The 22,157-nt window shown below is 40.2% G+C and overlaps 1 protein-coding gene across 1 annotated transcript in view; it reads right to left on the bottom strand.

Annotated features, from left to right (window-relative positions):
* The window catches only part of ALK (ALK receptor tyrosine kinase), a 320,324-nt gene that overhangs the window by 83,055 nt on the left and 215,112 nt on the right, over positions 1 to 22,157 (bottom strand). The window lies entirely within an intron of this gene.

The following is a 22,157-nucleotide window of genomic DNA, read 5'->3' as shown; positions in this document are numbered from 1 at the left end:
CCAAGTGAGATACCTAGGACAAGGCTTTTTTTTTTTTTTTCTTAAGAGACACATGCTCTATATCAGCCACCTGAAGGAGACAGAAGTTAGTTCAGCAACATCCCACAGTCAGCACATATGGAGGAGGCTAAGCTTGAGAAGAGCCAGAGCTCCTTCCACAAAAATCTGGGTGTAGATGCAATTCACCGAAAGCATCCTGACTCTCTGCAGAGGTGTGCTTCCAGTCACTACTCCTAGAAGGCAAGTCAAGAAGTACAAAGAGGTCTGTGCTGCCAGTTCCCCACTGCACCAACTTCTGCCCTGTCTCATATTAAATGGGTAAATGCTCAAGATTAAACCAAAGCCTCTGGGCAGAGTGAGCCATTGTTTGCCTAACTCATCTGTGCTTGCTAAACAGCGCAGCTACATCATGTTCTCTGGTACTACAGGGAGTTGGGAATCACTGGTGATTCAATTAGATGTGCACTTGATACTTTTATTTATATTGCCTGCCAAAACTAAAAATTAATGAAGCATGTAGGAAAACAACCACTATTTTTCTTCAAGCTTATTTTATGGCGCAAATCAATTCAGGAGTGGGGGGAATACATGCCAAACCTTTTTAATAAAGGGCCCTGGCTCCTGAAAAGGGTGCTCTGTGTTATTGTCAGCTCAATTTTTTGACTGCCTTAGAGCTGGCTTGCCGCATACAGGCTGCACAGTGCCCTTGTATTTCAGTCAGGGTCAAGGCATGACTACAGAGGAGAGCTTTGCAGAAAAAATAAGTAACTCAGAGCTGGTTGCTGACAATTTCTGCAGGCCCCTTGGTAAGGCTTTAAGGCAATAAGAAGATATCTTCCTCGGCTTTCCCATGCTCCTTGCAAAAGTGCACTCTTACAGACACCGCTGAGAGCCCTCCCTATGTGAGATGCAAAGCTCTTTGCATGTCAAAAGCCAGACACAGTGGGCTCAGATCAGCATGCAAACAGATGCTAGAAAGCTGTAAGAAGTAACTCTAGTAACTTAGTAGGTGATCCTTTCTCCTGGGGGTATGCAATGAACTTGTATGGCACTGTGTTGCTGGAAGTACCACCTAAAAAATAGTTGAGAGACGTGGCCCAGAGTGCTTCCATGAAGTTTGTAACATCATGACACTCTTAAACAAAATCTTTAAGTCCTACTCAAATTCAGAAGTACTTTTGTCTCTCTGAATTACCCCACAGATGGTTTTGAACCCCACGTTTATTACCAGGTCTCATGTCACACTCAGTTTATCTGCAATCTTTTCAGCAATGTCCGTGTTTTATCCCAGCAGCTGCTGGGATACAATATGCAGAGATTCAGAGGAGGGGTTATTGTAGGCAATGGAGTTGTTCTGTTTACTCAATGCATTATAACTTTGTAAAGGCACTCAGTTTTCCAAGCACATCACTGCATTAATGCTAATTATAATGGAACCAAGACATTCAAGAGCACCTACTGTCTTCCCAGGTGTCTTTGTTGCAGCCCAGGAGCACAAATCTCCTGAAGTCAACTGACTGTAGTATTTAAAAGATGTCAGTTGCAATGAGACATAAAGCAATTCCAGGATCCTTCCCTCCAAAAATAAAGCAGCAGATTTGCATGTTCATTCATCTCTGCAGAGATGGGGCTTGAATTAGCTCAGATTTGCATTAGACGTGTATATACATGCTCCTTGTATAGGTTAGAAAACACAAATAGCAAAGCTGTAACCCAGGGAATGGCTGGGCTCTGTGACAGTGCATGATTTATTCCTGTCTCCTGTTTCCTTGTTTACTGTGTGCACAAAAGCAAAATGAATTGGATAAAGGCGATGATTAACTAGTAAAAGAAATAGATAACAAAAAAAAGCCCAAATACAATTGATCCTTTTAATGTGCCACTTGATGCAGACGTTTGCATCCAAGCTCAAGGAAACTTAATTTTTAATTAAAATATTTGTAACAAAAATAGACATTTGATCTTTTAATTTCCCAGCCCCTATCACTCCTGGAAAGGTGAGACAGAATGACCTGGATCACTGAGTGAAGTGGCCTCAACTCACACACAGAAGATGTGTAAGGAAAGGAAAATGAATGGTATCAAGTAAGTATCAAAGTAAAATTTGTGGGAGACATCCTTTATATTTACAGCAGTGTTTATGTAGCCAGTGGCATCCATAAATTATAGCAGTCATTAAGCTGTACCAAGGCTGGCTTGGAGCTTTATAAATCATTATTTAAACAGCAACATTAAACAAATGGCATTTCAGGCTCTAAATTGAAAGGAGAAACAAACAACTCCTTGGGGGAACAAGTGCTGACTTTGTACCTCACAGGTCCTGTTTCTGAACACAGTCCAGCCTTGGCAGCGTTCAAATCCAGCACCAGACCCTGGACATAAATGACTGCTTGGGCTCTTGGCTGCCTATGCTTTTGGACTTAGTTTCCATATAGCAGAATGGACAAGGGGAAATCTGGCTTAGCCTAACGCAGGATAAGCAACTTAGTGCTCAGACTGTGGGGCCAAAGGGGATGTATTTCACTCTTCTGCAGATTTTCTCTGACTTCAGGTGCCTCTTTTCTCCTCCCCCCTCCCTTGACCAGCAGAGAAATTGAAGTACGCTGGCAGGCTCTGGTAAATCTGTCTCTCAGGAACGTGGCCATAAAGACTGTGATGTTTGATCACTGCAAAATGGGAACCTTCAACTTACTGTCATCACGCTTGGCCAGGTGGGATGGAAGAGTGAAGTTCTTACAGGCACTCACAAAGATATCCCTTATCTTGCAAACTGGTTATGCTGCTAATTATCATGCAAGATTAATCAAGCTGAACATAATTATACCTTCACGTGTTACATTCAACTTCCCAGGCCATAATTTTTAGTGCTATTGAAAGCTTTTGGGACCAACACAGTCAGGTAAAGCCCTCCTACTCAGCACACATTAAAATAAGAGAGCTTAATAGGACAGTACTTGGTTGTTGTTTAAAAACCCTGTCATTTTTACTCTGCAAAAGAAGGTGAACAGAAATTCCAAAGACCTGGATTGAATGTGCACCCGCGTGCACGTTTTGCCAAAAAGCAGCTGCTCTCTGGGCTATCCCTGAGAAGCCTGGTTGGACACAGCTGAATTGATTCCAACGGTTCTCAGGGCAAGACCCTGTATGCACACAAAGGGAAAAACTTCCATTTTTAATTGCACGTATGTAAGTAAGAAAAACATACCCATGGAAATCCACCATGCTTATCCAACATGTAATCCACCCATATGTGCTACTTCTCAAAAAAGAGAAACATTCCTACTATTTAAGTACACCTCTTAAAAAATATTTTCTAATGGGTTAGTGCCCAAGTCTAACATTCCTCCACTAAATGCCACTAAAAATCAGGGACTGTGCAACCAAAGCCATCCTTGGCAAATGACCATCGAACTCCAACATGATATAGGGCAGATCACATAAATCAAACCTTTCACAGGAGCTACACTGTCCTCATTTTCCAGGCACCCACCCCAGGACACCTGTATTTGTATCTGCAGAGAAGCCATGGTCACAGCTGCAAATAAGACCAGTGAGAGATATACTTGGAAAACACAGTGTCCTCAAAAAACTCTTTGAAAAAAGATGGACTCCAGGTTTCTCACACCAGGCAGCCAATATTAGTCAACACTTCATAATTTCTGGCTTTAATCTTTATAACAGCACTGTTACTGTTGCCGTCATTGCCTAAGGATGCAAGTGAAGCCACATTTGTAGGAGGGGGTGATTTCTTTTTACTAGACTATCTGATACAGGCAGAAAAAGCAGCCCATGTTTGTGTATGCCTGAAAGCTTGCCCATTTTTCCAGTTACATAAATTGACTTTCATCTTCTTATTTCACTTCCTATACATAAAACGGGAATAAAGTCATCACAAGAGCTCTGTGATGTTCATTTCATTAACATTTGTAAGGAACTAAGATGCTATGATAACAGAGCCATGAAAAAACCTGTAAGGAAATTATTCACTCTGTCTTCACAGTGCAGTTTGAATAATTTACAGGGTAAAATGAATAGGGCCATACATTTGATGAAGGTAGGACAGAGGATAGTAAATAACTTTCCACTGGGGGAGCACCCCCTGCCCTGCATGCTAAGAGTGCAGCATTCCCACAGTGAGCTAGTCCAAGGTGAGAAATCTTGCTCATTAGAGCCGCGTAGAAACAGAGTTTTCATTTCACAGAAAATGTCAAAATTTCAAAATGTATCTAACCATAAAATAAAATTGCCCAAATTTCTCACAGCACAAAAGTTTCAAAACAATTCTGGGTTGGAAATACTGACTTCAGAGGTTTCAACATATAACTAAATATTGTCAAAAACCCAAGAAATTTGAGAACATTTGAATTCAGACAAAGATAAAATGTTGGGCAGGAAACTCAAGTGGAAGCTTACTGGTTTGGAACTCACTTATGTCAATAATTCCGCCCACTCAGTTCTAACGTGCTGTCTGCTGCTGCTGTTTCAAAGTAGGGATGTTATGCTTGGTATACAAATTTTAAAACATCTACTCCTTCAGCCTTGCCTAATGCCAGTATGATTGCTTACACCGAAGAAAGCTTCATAGCACATGTGAGGAGCCAGCACTTGTTCACTGCCATGTTTCAGCAGCATGAACTTTCTACAGAGCCATACAGCATTCAGACTAGCCAGGCCCCCTGTGTTCTCTTGGAAATGCTTTTGACCAGGTCTAGTTACTTTTCCTACCTTTTGACTGAACGACTTCCCAGCATTAATGTTGATGTGATGTAGCTTTCTTGAATTTACAGCAACAACTAGCTTCCTTTGTACTATAATGGAATAAGAATGTGGAATAAGAAAGTTAGCTATATTTCACACTTTCTCATTTTTCAATTAGGGAAGTTGACTGAGGATCTAATATTTATCTTCATAGCTCCTGAGACAGCAAATAATTGCTGAGTGCAATAAATGACATGATAATGTTTTTCCCTATTAATCTTGCACAAAGTCTAGCTGCTTTTTTGTTTTTGTTAGGGCTCATGGTAACAGATGTATTTTTTCCTCTGATTGCTTACCAGTGAATAAGCAGCTCCAACAGCACATCCAAAAATTAATAGTAAGCAAGTAAACAGCAGCAGCAAAGTTTACAAAGGAAGTGAGATTTTTCAGCGTGCAGTGATACCTACAAAACTGAAAACGGCCAAAAGAGATGGAAAATACCTATTCCCAAACATAACTATACATAGTCCTCAGACCTTTTTTTTTAAAATTTCATCTCACACATCAGATCTTCAAGGTTTTCATCCCTAAATATGAACATCCCGACTTAGAACAATACAATGGGATAGAGTAATTTTGCTAAAATCCCAAATCTCATTTCTTTTGTTTGCTTTTTGTTGCCCTTGTTTCAATATCAGACTGTATTTGCTATTTGATTCCCTTTTCTCTCAGGTAACATTTCATCTTCAGGAGATTAAAAGAACCAACAAAACAAAACACCACCTCACCCCCAGTTTTCATACATCTCCTAAAAGCAGTGATTACTATATTTGTAACAGTAAGCAATGAGTTAAAAAAAAAGACCAAAAACACTTTTCTGTGATTTTCTGTGAATCTTTCAAAATACAAACCTTGGAGAGGGAAAATAAAAAGGTCCAACTTCTATTATTAGCTCTGCCATTCCCATCAGACCTCTCTGGGTCTGAATAGGCTTGGAGACCAGCTCTTATCAGCAGCAACCTCACCCATGGGAAACGCTGGGCAGACTGATTGCTAGCTCACTGGAAGATGAATGTTGCTTGCCACATGCGGCGGACGCTGACAAAATCATGAGGTGGTTAAGATCTCTAAGCTTATTTATAGACAACATGAGCAGATTTAACATGGGTCCACGCTCAACATCAGACATGGAGCTGAATATGAAATAAAAGAAGGCTGCTAGAGAAAGGACATGAAAATAGTGCTTCCAAACTTCATGCATGCCGCTTGGCTAAGAGCATATTAGATAGGAAAGCTGATTAGATAGGAAATATATGTAATTTTCCACATTTTGCTTCTTAGAAGACTTGGCTCAAATCCACTTTCAATTATTAAAGTAAGTTTTATTTTTGCCTATGCAGGTTCTCCAGTTCCAAGCACAACCAGCACTGCCACTACACATAGTGGATTTTTTTCAATTCTTGGTTCTTAAAAACACCACAACAAAAAACCCCTCACCATCAGGAACATCTCAAAGGTGAGAAAACTGAGGTACACATCAACCAATTTAAATTACTTAAATGAGACTGTAAATTACCCAAACCAGACTAACTGACTCCTGTTCTAACCTCTACCAGTTGGACTGAAGTTGCCCAGATACAAGAAAAAAGCCACAGAAAAGAAAGACTGGAGAAGACTGCTTGGCTCATCAAGAGTTGGTTCCACACAGATATAACCTCTCTCTGAACCCTGAAATAGTAGCATCTCAGTAATCTCTCAGTCATGTGCTTTTAGTACTGCCAAACCAGTCAGCAGAGGTATATTTGTATGCCTTGTCATGACAAACGCAAACAGAGGTATGACACTTAATTGTATTCAAACATCATTTTAGATAGGAATCATATTTTTCATTTCTAAAATGCAATTCTGCTTCCATAACTGTTTAAAGCAGTATCTCTCCTTTAGCTGTCAGCAGTATTAAATTAAGGTTTATGGCCTTACTGCAGATCAGTTGCTGGGGGAGATGGGTGGAATATCACAAATCAGCACAATCACGAGCACGTGTATGTGGTCCCTTTCAGCAGGGTGCAGTGATGCAGCCTCACACCACAGCCAAACGCTCTACTGTGCAAAGCAGTGGCCCCACAGTGGAAGAACAATAGTTGTTCCAGGTAGAAGCAGAAGCTTGCTGGGGGAGAAAGTTTCATGTCGTGTTTCTCTCCACTGTGTCAACCTCTTGTGAAACTCTGTCAGTGTGTAAGTGCAACAAATTGTCGTCAAGGAGTTAATTTCCATTTAATTTGAAAACTGAGCTACAATACCTCAAAAACTCGAAGCATAAGCAACATGAAATTGGACGTGAGCACTTGCTGTGAGAGAGAGCAATAGTATTGGTGACACATAACATGGTTTGCCACTGGAAGGGACTTAATGTGGATGGAGGCTGTCCAGCTTTCAGTTCTAGAGAAGCAAAAGGAAACACCGCAGTGTTACCCTACCCCCACACATCCCCAAACATCAGTATGTTGGTGGATGCTGTGACTCACTGGTGACTCTTCCGGCTGAATGCACTGAAAACTGCCTACATCTCAGTGCTCTGAAGCAAGTCCAAAGGGATGGAGAAGTAGCAGTTCTTTGGTCTTGTGAATCAGGCTGTGCTTCAAGGCCTTGTTATACTTGAATGAAATTATACCAGGAGCAAAGCTGCTGAAGGTCAATGGCACTCAGCATCAAAAAAAGCCTGGAGAACTACCCTTTCATGGAGTTGTCTCTCTGTCGAAGGACCTCTGCTAACCCTTGAACATGTGGAAGACTTATGAATTGGGAATGCTTACAGAAGAAAAACATATCAGCAAAGAACATAGTGATTAGTTCTGTGTCAGCTGAGGTACGTACTGAAGATATTAGGCAAAAAACACAAGAAGGGATGACATCACCATTCCAAGACAACCACTCAGGTTTCAGGCAGTCTCTCTACTGTCTTGTGGCATGCTAAAAGACACTTTGATTAATGCTTTCCACGCAAGATCTCTTTCCCAAACACATACTGAGGTGCAGAGAGAACCGTAAGTGTTGACCAATATCATAACTCAGAATTACCATGCCCTGAGGATGAGATGCCTGTGGGTTGCTAGCCACAGTAGAATAGTTAGACAAATGTTAAATAATATTAAAATGGCTTTTTAATTATTTTTAATACTGTGATAGGAATCTTAATAAAACAGTTGCTATGTGTAAAGACAGATCAAGACAGAACACGTCGTAATGTCTCTCTCTATGACTCTAGGTTTTCTTTAAGATCTTTACCCTTCAATGAGTAGACTGTGCAATCAAACTCTCAGAAGATTTTACACAATTACTCAGAAATGACGGTCATTTGTTTTACAGTTCTCATCTTCAAATTTGGAACCATAAAATGTATGCTAACCCAAAATATTCCTTTATATCCACTTTGTCAATTGGCTTTCTGTTGAGTGCAAGCTCCCCTTCAAGGTTCTTCCAACCCCTCTTCCCCTCATTTTGCTAACTGATTCCATTGGCCATTAATTAATCTCTTAACTATCATCAGCAATAGCATTAAATTCTCACAAATTTGCTACTGCTGTTATTATGTAAAATGCTCCTTCCAGCTGGATAGGTTTCAGCAAAGCGTAACACCTTGTTGACTCTAGATAAATCTATTTATACAATGCAAATGTACCTCTTCCTGGCAGACAAATCCTTTATAACTAAATCCTTTATAATTGCAAAACAATTCATTATACAAAATAGAGAAGTAGGAGGAACGACAGCTTACCGTTCATTCTTCATCAAGACCTAGCAAATGTAAACCTTTGGGTACAAAACAAGTAATAAAAAAAGAATATGAAACAGGGGTTGCTAGCCCCACTGCAGAGTAAATGGGGTTAGTCTGGTTTTGTGGCAAACAGGGCTAGTATGTTACCCATGAATAACTATGGGAAGGTCCAGGAGGAGCAGAGCACATGGAAATGACATACAGAACCCAACCCAGCCATACATACATAGTATTCTGGCTGACTTGAAATAAAAAAATAATTAGGCATATAAGGAGCTAAGAAAAGAAAATTATAAACCAATTCAGGAAACAATGACATTCTGTATACTTTCCACCAAAGATCTACTGGATTGTGGTGCAGTTTCAAAGGAGTTGTTGAAAAAAAACCCATCAGTTTAGAAGAGAGTTTCAGTTAACAAGCTGTACTGGATGGGACTCACTTGAAAGCACAAACTGCACAAACACACTGAATAATAAAAAAGAGCCACCAAACTTTCTTTTGGCCATAAAATGGACTAGGGGACACCTAAAAGGTACTTTACATTTAGATATGTCTAGACTTAGTCTTGAAGACCAAATAACAATTAACATTAACTTTTGTACACATTTCATCAAGTCTTCTCTCTGGGTAGTGGCCATCTTGGGAAGGTCAGCCATCTTAGGGAACACAAACTCTTCCTGTTTTTTACTATGATCCACTGGTTGCTCTATATTTGTACTTCCATTCATCTTAAGCTGCCCATGGTCCTCTCCGTGGTATAGTTAAGTTATACCGAGTGCAAAGGTGTTAGATACCCGCTATATATTTTTTACAAAGAGAACAGTTAAAATACCTGACTTGCAGCCCTCCCAGGGCTTTAACTTAATGGGATGTGGATGCAGTTCACCAGCTATAACGAATGTCACTGGCCAACTACTCACATCACTGCAGCACCTCAAAGCCTGGAATGTAACCCAAAGTGCACAGGGAATCTACATTCAGAAAGTTTAAAGAAATACTATCAACAAAATCAACTGCCCTGCAATTTGTACTTAAACCAGGAAAAATGTCTTTTCCAAGATTAAAATGCCTTTTCCAGGAAAATACTTTTCCAGGATTTCTTTATAAACAGCAGTAGGACTCTTATGCAGCAGTAGTTACAGTAAAGGCTCTCAACTCTACTTTGACCATGCCCTTCCTTCCCATCCCACAGGTAATTACTGCTGCATTTTAGTGAGCAATATAATTTTAAACAGTCTGTCAATGAGGTATCACAAAGATGATAAAAGTGCCTTGCCCTAGCATCTACTATGGATAAAATCAATGATCCACTGTCCCACCAGCGGTAACATAGTCAGAAAGCTCAGAGGACTCTGTGTCCACAGCAGCCAGGTCTTTATGGGCAACAGCCGCTGCATTCTCTGAAAAGTTTTCAGCAGAACAGGAGGACAGCTAAGCAAACTAAACCCTGGCAAAGACAGGGTGGCAAATCCAAATTATCAGTCCCCTGTGTGTGAAGCAGTTTCAGCACAGACAATAGCAGTTCAAGTTTTCTCTGCACTGCAAGAACTCACCCATCCTATGATTGTTCAGTCTGGTGGCAATCCTGATGGGAAGGTCTCTGGACAACTGCTAGTAAAAAGTAGAAGTGAAAGGTATCTCACAGCAGTTACTAGGCCTCTTCCAGACAGACCATGACTAAGTTACCAGCTCATCCAGGGTATTCCTGGAAATAAAAAGTCTGGCATCCTTTTCCCAATACCCAACAAAAGGAAGAAAGTATTTTATAACCAAGGACTGGTTATTATCTGGTTATCCCAAGAGTAGTATGGGACAAAGCCCTGGAAGGAAAAGGGGCCCAAGAAAGCTGGTTAATATTCAAGGATCACCTCCTCCAAGTTCAGGAGTGATGCATCCCGATGAAGAGGAAGTCAGGTAAGAACACCAGGAGGCCTGCATGGATGAACAAGAAGCTCCTGGATAAGCTCAGACATAAGAAGGAAACCTACAGAGGGTGGAAGCAAGGACAGGTAGCCTGGGAGGAATACAGAGAAACTGTCCAGGTAGCCAGGGATCAGGTTAGGAAGGCCAAAGACCTGAGAGAATTAAATCTGGCCTGGGACATCAAGGGCAACAAGAAAAGCTTCTATAGGTACGTCGGTCATAAAAGGAAGACTGGAGAAAATGTGGGCCCTCTCCAGAAGGAACTGGGAGACCTGGTTACCCAGGATGTGGAGAAGGCTGAGGAACTCAACGACTTTTTTGCCTCAGTCTTTGTTGGCAAGGGCTCCAGCCGCACTGTTCAAGTCGCAGAAGGTAAAGGCGGGGACTGGAGGAACTGCCCACTGTAGGAGATCAGGTTCCAGACCATCTAAGGAATCTGAAGGTGCACAAGTCCATGGGACGTGATGAGATGCATCTGCAGGTCCTGAGGGAACTGGCAGATGAAGTGGCTAAGCCACTGTCCATCATACTTGAGAAGTCGTGATAGTCCAGTGAAGTTCCCGCTGACTAGAAAAGGGGAAACATAACCCCTATTTTTAAAAAGGGTAACAAAGATGACCCCTACAGGCCAGTCAGTCTCACCTCTGTGCCCGGCAAGATCATGGAGTGGATCCTCCTGGAAACTATGCTATAGCACATGGAAAATAAGGACATGATTGGTGACAGACAACATGGCTGTTGTGCCTGACAAATCATGCCTGACCAATTTGGTGGCCTTCTACGACAGGGTTCCAGCGTTGATGGGTAAGTGAAGAGCAACTGATGTATTTTACCTGGACTTGTACAAAGCATCTGACAATGTCCTGCACAAGATCCTTGTCTCTAAATTGGAGAGACATGGATTTGACAAATGGACCACTCAGTGGATAAGGAATTGTCAAAGAGTTGTGGTCAACAGCTCGATGTCCAAGTGGAGAGCAGTGACGAGTGGCGTTCCTCAGGGGTCGGTGTTGGGACCAGTGCTGTTTAACTTTGTTGGTGACACGGACAGTGGGATTGAGCGCACCCTCAGCAATTTTGCTGATGACACCAAGCTGTGTGGTGCGGTCGACACACTGAAGGGAAGGGATGTGCCATCCAGAGGAACCTGGACAGGCTGGAGAGGTGGGCCTGTGCAAACCTCACAAAGGCCAAGTGCAAGGTCCTGCACATGGGTCAGGGCAATCCCAAGCACAAATACAGGCTGGGCGAAGAGTGCATTGAGAGCAGCCCTGAGGGGAAGGACTTGGGGGTATTAGTGGGTGGAAAACTGACTGTGAGCCAGCAACGTGCACTCACAGCAAGAAAGCCACTTGTATCCTGGGCTGCATCAAGAGAAGTGGGGCCAGCAGGTTGAGGGGGGTGATTCTCCCCCTCTACTCCGCCCTCATGAGACCCCACCTGCAGTGCTGTGTCCAGCTCTGGGGCCCTCAGTAAAAGGAGGACATGGACCTGTTTGAGTGGGTCCAGAGGAGGCCACAAAGATGATCAGGGGGCTGGAGCACCTCCCTTATGGGGACAGGCTGAGAGAGTTGGGGTTGTTTGGCCTAGAGAAGAGAAGGCTCCGGGGAGACCTTATAGCGGCCTTCCAGTACTTAAAGGGGGCCTATAGGAAAGATGGGGGGGGACTTTTTATCAGGGGGTGTAGTGACAGGATGAGGAGGAGTAATGATTTTAAACTGAAAGAGGGTAGATTTAGATTAGATATTAGGAAGAAATTCTTTACTGTGAGTGTGGTGAGACACTGGAACAGGTTGCCCAGATAAGTTGTGGCTGCTCCCTCCCTGGCAGTGTTCAAGGCCAGGTTGGACGGGGGTTTTGAGCCAGAAGTGGAAGGTGTCCCTGCCCATGGCAGGGGGGTTGGAACTAGATGATCTTTATGGTCCCTTCTAACCCAAACCATTCTATGATTCTATGATGACTGAGCACAAAACAGCCAAAACACAGCAGCTCAGCATCATTTTTTTGAGGTACTTCAAACTAGCACTCCATCTGTGTGTGCAGGGGCAAGGAATTGCTAGCAAATCACCTTCAGAAATACTGCCTATCAAATAAGGAATCTGACAGTCAGGATTTCCAAATTGGCTCTTATGCTGTGACCTTGGATAAGTCTCTTCACTTCTTCAAGCTTGCATCTTTGCTGCCCATGACAGAAAGAAATAACACTTTGTGGGGGATATTTGGCCTTGCTATTGTTTAGAACTAGCACTATGTTAATAGCATATTTTTGTTTACACAGAAAAAAAATAAACTCATTTTTAAGAGCTATCTAAAATGAAAATGTCCCCTGAAGAAGAAAAATATTTGCTTAGCATTACTCCAAAATATTTTGACTTGAAATAAAGTATTGGTTAGCTTCAGGAAACTTGTTATTGTTCAAAATTTGTTTCATTTCAGATATTTCATCCTTCCTTTATGCCTTTTAACATTGTTTCAAATAAAAAACCCTAAAGTCCAGGGAATAGGTGTTAAAATTTAGTTTCTTCTCTTACTTTTTTTTTTTGGTCAAAACACTTATCGAGTTTGATCAGAATTTTGAATAGCTTTGCCCCATGAAGTGGCATTTTTAACAAACCTAGAATAAAATGGAGATGCAGCTTACCCTTGTGTAACACATATAGCCACTCTCAAGTGAATGGCTATACCAAGTGTATCACTAAATGCTAATCACAAGCACAGAGGATGACAGAATCACTCGAGTCATTACCACATGCTAACGCAGCACCTGTCTGAGGAAGCCCTGCATCATTTCAGCTTGATCCCGTCCCCTGAAATCTTCTTGCTCGGCCAATGCACCAAAGAGACAACTTTTTACTATGTTAGCAATGACAGGATTGACAACATTCTCTCCATTTGGCGTGTATTAAAACGTGCAAATGTTAGCAAAACATGGATTTAACTGAGGGAACATCAGATTTCAAGAGCAGTGGAAGACAACCATGAAGCCTGCACAGTTTCACATGAGCACTATGGAGGTATCATGTTGCTATTGCTTTCTCAGTGAGAAGCAGTATGGCAAACAGTTAATGTAAACTCAACATTAAAAATTTCACTGACAATTAAGGTGACAGATTAAACTGATCTACATGCAATCTGCAAACTGACTTGGCATTCACTGATTAATGCAGTAAATTACGATACTAACATCTTACATGCAAGGTTATAAATCACTAACTTCACTCAGCAATGTGTATGTGGCGTCAAACAATTTTTGATGCTGTGTAAGTTATTAATTTTTCTGTAGGTGAAGCACTGAGTATCTATTACTGTTTTAAGATGAGATTCTGAACAGAGACTTTCAATTTCTGACCAAAATTACTTCCAGAGTTTGTCACTGGAGTACTTGATACTATTATAACTACTCAGATTTCCAAAATTTAAGTGGAAATTACTTTTCATTGTAGTGGAAAATAACAATAGAAACCTACCACCACGAAAGTCTGGGCCCACACTTCTTTTTAGTGGACACGCATTTGAAGGTGGAGAGATGCTTTAAAAACATGATTTATTTCTCCAAAAAGGTGCTTTCAAAAAACTGCATCTCTGAGTTCTGCTGATACTCAATACAATACAGATCTGCTCTTGAAGAAACTGCAGCAAGAAATGCCACAGAAGGACCCTGAGTTCTGTTATAAGTATTTGGCCCAACTACTGCAAACAAGGCAGAGTCCCTCTCTTAGGCTCTTCTACAGATGTTACTCTCCATGAGGCAACAGACCTCAAGTACTATCAACTATACAGTCACAAATTCACAAGGTAAAGGTATTCCCCTCCACAAATCCCAGGCAGTGCAAGGCTCTAGCCTTAGAACAATACTTCAGCTCACAATTGCCAAAACTAATGAGTTAAACTGGACTGTAACAAGATCCTGGAGTTATTTGTAGCTGTGGTACAGGTAAATCCCTTTGGTTGCAGGCACACATCCTCCCCCAGCTGCACTGGCAGGAGAGGTTATTGCCTCCATCTGTTCAGGACCGCTTTCCCTCCTGATCCGCTGATGAAGCAGTGTGTGAAGCAGTGTGTCCCTAATTTATTTCAGGCAAAGTCAGACAGGTGAGACCAGAACAGTTCTTACCTACTCAAGGATTTTATGTTAACCTGTCTCATTTTCAAATGGCAGCTGTTCTCTGGACTGCATTAAAACATCTTACAGACTCTTGTGACCTGCTGAAAGACTAGAGGAGCAAAGCCACAATACAATGGTGCTACAAGGTAGAGCAACTCAGTGGCTGTGCTGTAGTCACTTTTAAAAAATGTCATTCTAGTACGCGAGATAATTCTGATACATGATAACCTTACTATTCCATACAAAGCAATTTATGGAAGAGGGAGTATTTCCCTTTCCCCTTTTTAAAGAGGGCATACTGTGGAACATCAGACTAATTTCCACTACCTTTGCAGATTTGGGAAAACTCGTAAACACAGTTTGGTCTTTATCTGAGATATTCAGCTCTAGTCTGCTTCTAAAACAAGGAGAATGGAAAAAATTAATTACAAGTATGCTCAAGTTCAGAGGAAATTCTGTCTCAATTTAGAACTGCACAAGAGGGACCTTTCTTTAAATCAAAGCTGAAGATAAAAGGATGTGTTTCTGTATAGGAAACAATAGCAGCTTTTTTTCAGAATAGTATTTAAAATTATTAAAACACAATGCACATATAACAAAAAAAAAGTTTGGTACAATTTTGTGTTCAGAAAATAACAGTTTTTTTACATTTTCCTGATAAAGAACAAACATTGATTGCACTAATGTAATGGAATAGAAATTCCCTGGCATGACTCTTAATGGTATATCATACCTAAGAAGTCCTGTCAGTTGAAATTTAGGCTAGAACTCAATGATCTTCAGGAACTGGATTTGAAATTACTAACTCCTGAATGTAACCAGATATCCTTGCAGAAGTAGGATGAATTAAGGTTCCAGGCAAATGCTGCATATAATATAGATCTTAACCTCATTTAGAAGCAATGTTGTTTAAGGCTTTATTAAGGGATTGAGTTACTGCTTCTGCTTAAACAGAAGTGAGAGAGTCATTTGGAAGGGTAATAAAAATAAACAAGATAATGCAAGAGAGGGAATTGCACCTACTGGTAAGGAAGTAACTGAAAAAATAACATGGATCTTCTATTACCACTCTTTGGAAAGCAACATGGGATCCAATGTCCAAATGCAACTCAATTTAAGTAGATTTTTCAAAAAGCCTTCATTGAGGTCTCACATAAAGGAATGTGGTCAACAAAAAACCCAAAACTTTTACATATATGTGATTATGTGAGGATGCAGAGAAGCAATATGATCTACAGAGCTCCATTAGATGGCTCTTGGCTGTAGCTCTGCTTCTACCAATAAACCACTTCTGTATCTGAATGTTCTTTCGTGCAAAAGAATTGGTTTTGGTGTTTTGGGTTTGTTTTGTTTTAAATATACCTTCCTTTCTAGACCCATTCATAAAATATCTACAGATGGTAAAAACCCAGGGCTGATTTCCTTATACAGGTTTCCCAGAACAGCTCCTGTTTTTGTTTTTAGTCAGAGGCTCCTAGGTCTGACAGGAAGCATCCTGTCAAAGCTGCACGAATGAAGCTTGTTTTGGTAATGCTGGTATTGTAAAGTATTCCTGGATAGCACTATTAATCTTGCAGTCAACAGCCATTTAATTTTTTTCAGGGTTTATCCTAACAGAGTCTGAATAAACTCCTGCAAAATAATTACTATAAAATGATTTATCTAGCATGTTAACCAGTGAGCGTTGAGGATGTTCAATAGAGAATCCGTTTGTTAAAGATTCCTTGCCTGACACTATTCATTCGAAAGTGAGGAATGGGCGGGCAAATTTTATAGATTACCGGTATTAAAGCACCCACTGGCTTTAAAAGGATAGTTCTGTTAGAAATTCCAGGCTACAATTCTTCAAGCAAAGCATTGTCCCCTTTCTGACACTCTGATGATGCTATGATGTTAAAGGTGGAATGAATTGCTCTCTGAAGTGCCTCTTTTTCTCTCTGTTGACTACAGAGGGACCCCAGAGACTAGCTTTGACATGATGCCTAACTTTCAGATAGCTGAAGTCACAAAAGATGAATACCGCCTTGTCTAACTTCATACAACAAAGCATCTGAATATCTGAACTAAATCTTGCCTAGGGAGATTGAATCCCGTGATGTTGTGAATTAGATGACTGGTTTATTATACAGATTTTATTCCCTGACAGTTCAGTTGAGATCTAGACTGAGATTTGTGCTGAACTGCTTAGGAATTAGCTTTGCAAGTTGGAGTTTAGGAGAAGATTTTTTTTGTCTCTGATCCACTGAAAATATTTTCTGGCCTTTGTTCAAATGCTAAAAAAAGCAGCCAGCATCAGAAGAATATAGATGTGTCAAAAAAGAGGTCTCCTATACACTATTAAGACAAAGAAATAAGGAGAAAGGGACAAGTCCATTGCTTGGCTTTGTAAACTGGAAAAGAAACTGTCTTCATTTCATCTAACGTCTTTCCTACGCACTCTTTATGAACACTTGGCACTTAGTAAAACCCACATAAGTACAGCAAGATTCCTTAGGCAAACAGGGAAGCTCTGCCATGACCAAGCTCTCTGCCTGAGTAACTTTTGGAATGAGTGCAGTTTTCTAAAGAGGAGTCTCCAGAGACAGCACTCAATTATACCAACACGGTTGCAGCTTAGGCAATGCGTAGCATCTACTAAAAACTCAAAGCTGACAGCAAGTCTAATCTTTCCTGTTTCATCAGTCAAATCCCTCCACTTAAACTTTTTAGAGATGCACCAGTAAACTGCTGGTTATTGTTGCTGCCACAAATAGCCTGATTCTGTTCACTCACTACTTCTCTCTCATTTCTAAGATCGACGAAAGGGTTATTTAAAATTGTTTCCACTTCTTCACAACTAAATTCCACCCCAGGTGTCAGTTAATCTAATGCTCACTCACTGTGGCCCAGCCAAAGGGCTTTGGTCATCTTTATTCATCTGTTGCCACTTGCCTTTGTATTTGTGCTAAGGAATTCACAATCAAATTTCCTTTTCCTTTGCTTGTACTCAGTGCACGGCACAGACCAAACTCATCTGTAAGGACTGCTCTGAGATGGTATAGCAATATGAATAAATGGAAACAGTAATAAACTTCTCTGTAGTATTTACAGAACAGTATCACTGTGGGCTTGTAGCATAGGAAGAGTAATTTTGCACGACTGACTTCTATTTGGTGGCATCCTGTTGGGTCATGACACTTTGGTTTCATTTTGGCAATTACCCTAATTGTCCAGGAGAAGAATGCACTGTTTACTTGAAAAGTCAAAAATTAACATGAACCAGAGAATGCTCTGACTGTTATTATACTTGAAAAAGACAACTGTAATGCATTACAGACACTGTTGATGTCTGGTACTGCTAGTAACAGAAGAAGCAACATTTATTATAATTTAAAGGGAGCTACATGAAGTCACAAATTAGCCCACATTCTACAAATCAACAATTAAGATGAAGACTACTTGCTACAATATAAACTTATAATGGAGTAATAATTGCCCTAAAGGTTTTGTGATGAGATTAGATAGGCAGGAATGTTTTATGACTACAGGGAAAGAGGAGGAATAGTCTTGTTCAAATGAGTGAAATTGCCTGATTTCACTTGGGAGCAGAGGAAGTTGGAGGTGCTCCAAAGATGAAATTAGAAGAAAACAGAAAACACTGCAAGCATGGAAGACCACCACAAAGCACTTGTGCAAAGATGAGCAAGTCAAACATCTCTTGGAGTAGAACTTTCTTCCAACATACGATAGAAAAGGTTATTTTGCATTTCTCATTTGTCTTAATCAGTTGTAAGTTATATTTTTAGAAAATATACTTTGTACAAAATGTATTTTGCAATTCATTTTTTAAAAAAAATCAATGTAACTTTATAGCAATATGTATCATTGCAAGCACTAAGCGTCAGCTCCATTCTCCTTTACTGACAATAAAATGAACAGCTGTAACTGAAACCTAACTCTTCTTTTTTCCAAACCAAACTCTTCTGTTGGCTATGAAGAGCCCAGCAATGACAAAGAAACCGGTCCAAATTCGTGATGTTCCTATCAAACCTCTTGTTAGGCTCCTCCTTTTTCAAAAGCTTTGATAAATATATAGGGACAGATCTTCAGCTGATGCACACAGTGGAAGCTCCAACAATTAATAGGGTTAACGCGCAATGTGCTTTACAACTTTCACTAGCAGAAGCTCCACCCAAGTAACTTCATAGTTACTTCCTTTACTTTGGGAAATAGCTTGCATGCAGTAAATACTTCCGTTACTTTGCTGTCTAAGCCACTCGGCAATTTTTGTAGACAGGTGATTCACTTTACTACTATTTTGTTACTGATGTATACAATAAAAGTGCCTGATGAGTTAATACTGTTGCCAAAACTTTACACTTAGTGTTTCTGATCTTAGAGTGATTGCTTTCTTTCTGTTATGGTTTCATTAACATATGTTCATAAACACATGTACGTACACTGTTATTCCATGAGGTGCTTAAAGAGTCAACAGTGACTTTCTATAAATCAATAGCAACACTGATAATATTACAGAAATATGGAAATCTCATCCTTTTCATATTAATCTTTTTTTGTACTATATAACATGATGCTGGATTTATGCAGCTGTTGCTTGCAGCTCTAAATGACGTCTTAAAAATCCGGTGCATAATTTAGGCTTAAGTGGATGGAATATTCACTGCTGTAGTCTCCACAAAATCATTTACTCTAGATTGAGGCTCACACAAATCAACCAAAACAGCTTAGATCCCAGTATGCCACAACCCATCATCTCACAGAACCAGACAGATTGCCCCTCAACCCTTCAAAGTTTTTAAGTATTAAAATAGTTGCTTTGTTCATGTCTATTCACATCAAATGAGAAATCCACCATTGATACTATTTTTGGAACACGATAAAATCTCTCTGTAAGAGTTGACTAAATCGTATGTCCTTGTAGATCTAAAAAATATTTCCAAACTTCTTATTTTGCTTACCAATTTGCTGATACCCCATCAGTCATGCCCCATGAACAATACACTTCAACCTGGAACTGGACCCAGAGTCCAGCTGACTCATTTAAGTGCTTGCAACCTCCTAGTTGTACAAAACTTCAGCATTTCAGCTAGCAATCATTTAAAGAAGGGGGGGAAAAAGTATTCTTAAAATTTCTTTCATGTAATAAAACCTGGTTGGTAATTTAAGATCTTGCCACCCGTGTGTGACTTCTGGATCAATATGCCTTACTAGCAGGGCTTTCAAAGGCTCAATTCATAAAAGCCCTGTATGCCTCATTTATGGAGGTACTCCGTAAAACTGCCTCCATCGAAGCACAGTGCACGGTCTGTCCTTTCTCATCCTCACAGGTGGAAGGCATGCCTCAGTGCATTTCAGTAATGATGGCATTTTTGAAAACTCCTGGGGGACTAAGGAGCATGGTTCCCATTAATTTGTGCTCCTAAGTCACTTGGCAGCTTTTGAAACTTCCTCTCTTTCCCCACATTTTTCATTACTTCAAAGTAAAAGAATCGCAACATACAGGTTTAATGATCCTGACTGAGATTCTGATGTGCAGGTACTGGTTGTGAGTTTCCAAATACAGCATCAAGAGTCTCATTTGTTGAAAGGGCACGCACTCCTTTTCACAAAACTTTGGTCCCTCATTACAGATTCTTAAATTTTTCAGGGAAAAATCGATGCATCAGGTTTAGTCAGTTGGCATTTCTATTTATGTATTATGGATTTGTTTTGGAATTACAAGGTCAAGGCTTTTTGGTTTCAGTTGTTCTATTGCAGAGTGTCTAATTCACTGTATCCATCACTGCTGGCACCAACGTGCCACACCTCTCCCATACTAGATAAAGTGCAGAATTATTAAACAATGTCTGTAGCTTGGTGCAGCAATTGGTTTGCTAAGAAAGCTAGCTGCAGTAGACCATGCAGAAACAGAACAGCAGGACAAAGCAAGCACAGCTCCCTGAGGCAGAAAGAGGAAGGTTTTGGACAAAAAAAGGGAAGAGCTGGACAAGGTCTTACAGCAAGACTGGGGCAGATTTGCAATGAGACCTCTCAGACACAGAAAACAAGATGAACTTGAATACTTCAGAAGATAAGCCCTGAAGTATAGAAGTGCCCTGAGCCAAATATAAAGAACTCTTTACTGTGTTAAAGAAAGAGGAAGAATTATACTTTTTCTCAATCTTGTATGCATTGTACCATTACGGTGCAGTGGTACCTCAGAATCCAGCGTTGGTATATATGACACTTATGCAGGCTTTTAAAAAAATAAGGTTCTTGCTGCTGACATTATTTTGTGTTCTACAACTTGGAAGCACACAGAGAAAATCTCTCCTTGTCCCATCTTCTCCTCATTCTTGTTCTTCATCCTCCAAAAATTATTTTGCTCATCAATGCCCATTAGGCTCTGGTGAGACATGCCAGAAAAAGGGATTATCTTTCACCTGAACATCCCACCTATTTATCTTTGCATTTGGTAATTTTAAATGTTAATTGATTATTCCTTTTGCATTTCATTTAATTTTCACAATCCACTGAATTTCCCTCAGTCTCACTGGGTTTCTTTGCTGGTTCAACAGATTGTCCATCTAGTTAGTTCAGTCTGGTTGACTGACTGGCTATCTGATTAAGTTTGATTGCTTTAGTTAATTAATTGGATTGTAAATGTTTATTCCAATCACTTTCTAACTGGTCAAACTCTTTAATCATTTCCACTATCTAGACCAATTATTCCTGTGTGATATCCTGTCATTTGTTTTCAGTGTTACTGGTCTATCGCCATCTCTCCTTTTCTCATCTCTCCCTCTCTCATTTATTCTTTTGCTCACGCAGTCTGACTCCTACCCTTTTTGCTTGATCATCTCCCTCCTCTGTTCTGACTTTCTAAGCTTTCCTGCTGTCTCTCACCTCTTCTCAGAAACCACTGTAATTCTTCACAAACATGAATCAAGTTGCATAGCCAGGTCTTCACATCTTCAAACCAGTCCTGTTTAAATCAAAAAACCTTTCCTACAGCTAACAGGGAACTTCATGGATCTATATAAAACAAAACTCAGAGCAACACTATCCCTGACTATGTTTTAGCAAAAACAAGGTTCTGCATGCCCTCTGTTACAGGCTAGCAGTCTTTCAGAAATGTGGGGGTTTATTATGGAGAGAAAAACAGAGAGATAGACTGTCATCCACGTACACAATGGAATCAGCTTGCATAAATCTTTGAATCTGGAGTAATACTGGTTTAAAATCATTGGGTCATCCATAAATCATCATTGTCCTCCCCATTTCTCAAGTGATAATAGTGAATTCTATGATTGTTTCAATAAATCAAAGCAGTTAAAACATCACAAGAACTAAGTGGCAGCAATTAATAGTAATAAAAATAAGTTCAATTTGGGGAAAGCAGATTACAGAGTTCATTTTCTTTCACTGAATCAATGGCTCCCCTGTTGAAATAAGCCTTAATTAAGGGAGAAGGTCAGGATAAAAATCATATACAGCATTAAAAAGATAATGTATTGGCCAATTCTTCAAGGTGTTAAAAAGTACTTAAGACCCACAACTGCCAACATTTGCAGGGGAACATTGTCTCTCAAGCAGTTTTCAGTACCTCTTATGAGCAGGCCCTTCTCTTTTGATTATTAAAGCTTTGAATTTTAAAGGCTGAAATTTCCCAATTC

This window comes from Strix uralensis, chromosome 3, assembly GCF_047716275.1.
Source record: "Strix uralensis isolate ZFMK-TIS-50842 chromosome 3, bStrUra1, whole genome shotgun sequence".
Taxonomy (NCBI): Eukaryota; Metazoa; Chordata; class Aves; order Strigiformes; family Strigidae; genus Strix; species Strix uralensis.
Note: the sequence above shows the minus strand (reverse complement) of the source record. Positions and strands in the feature narration are given on the sequence as shown.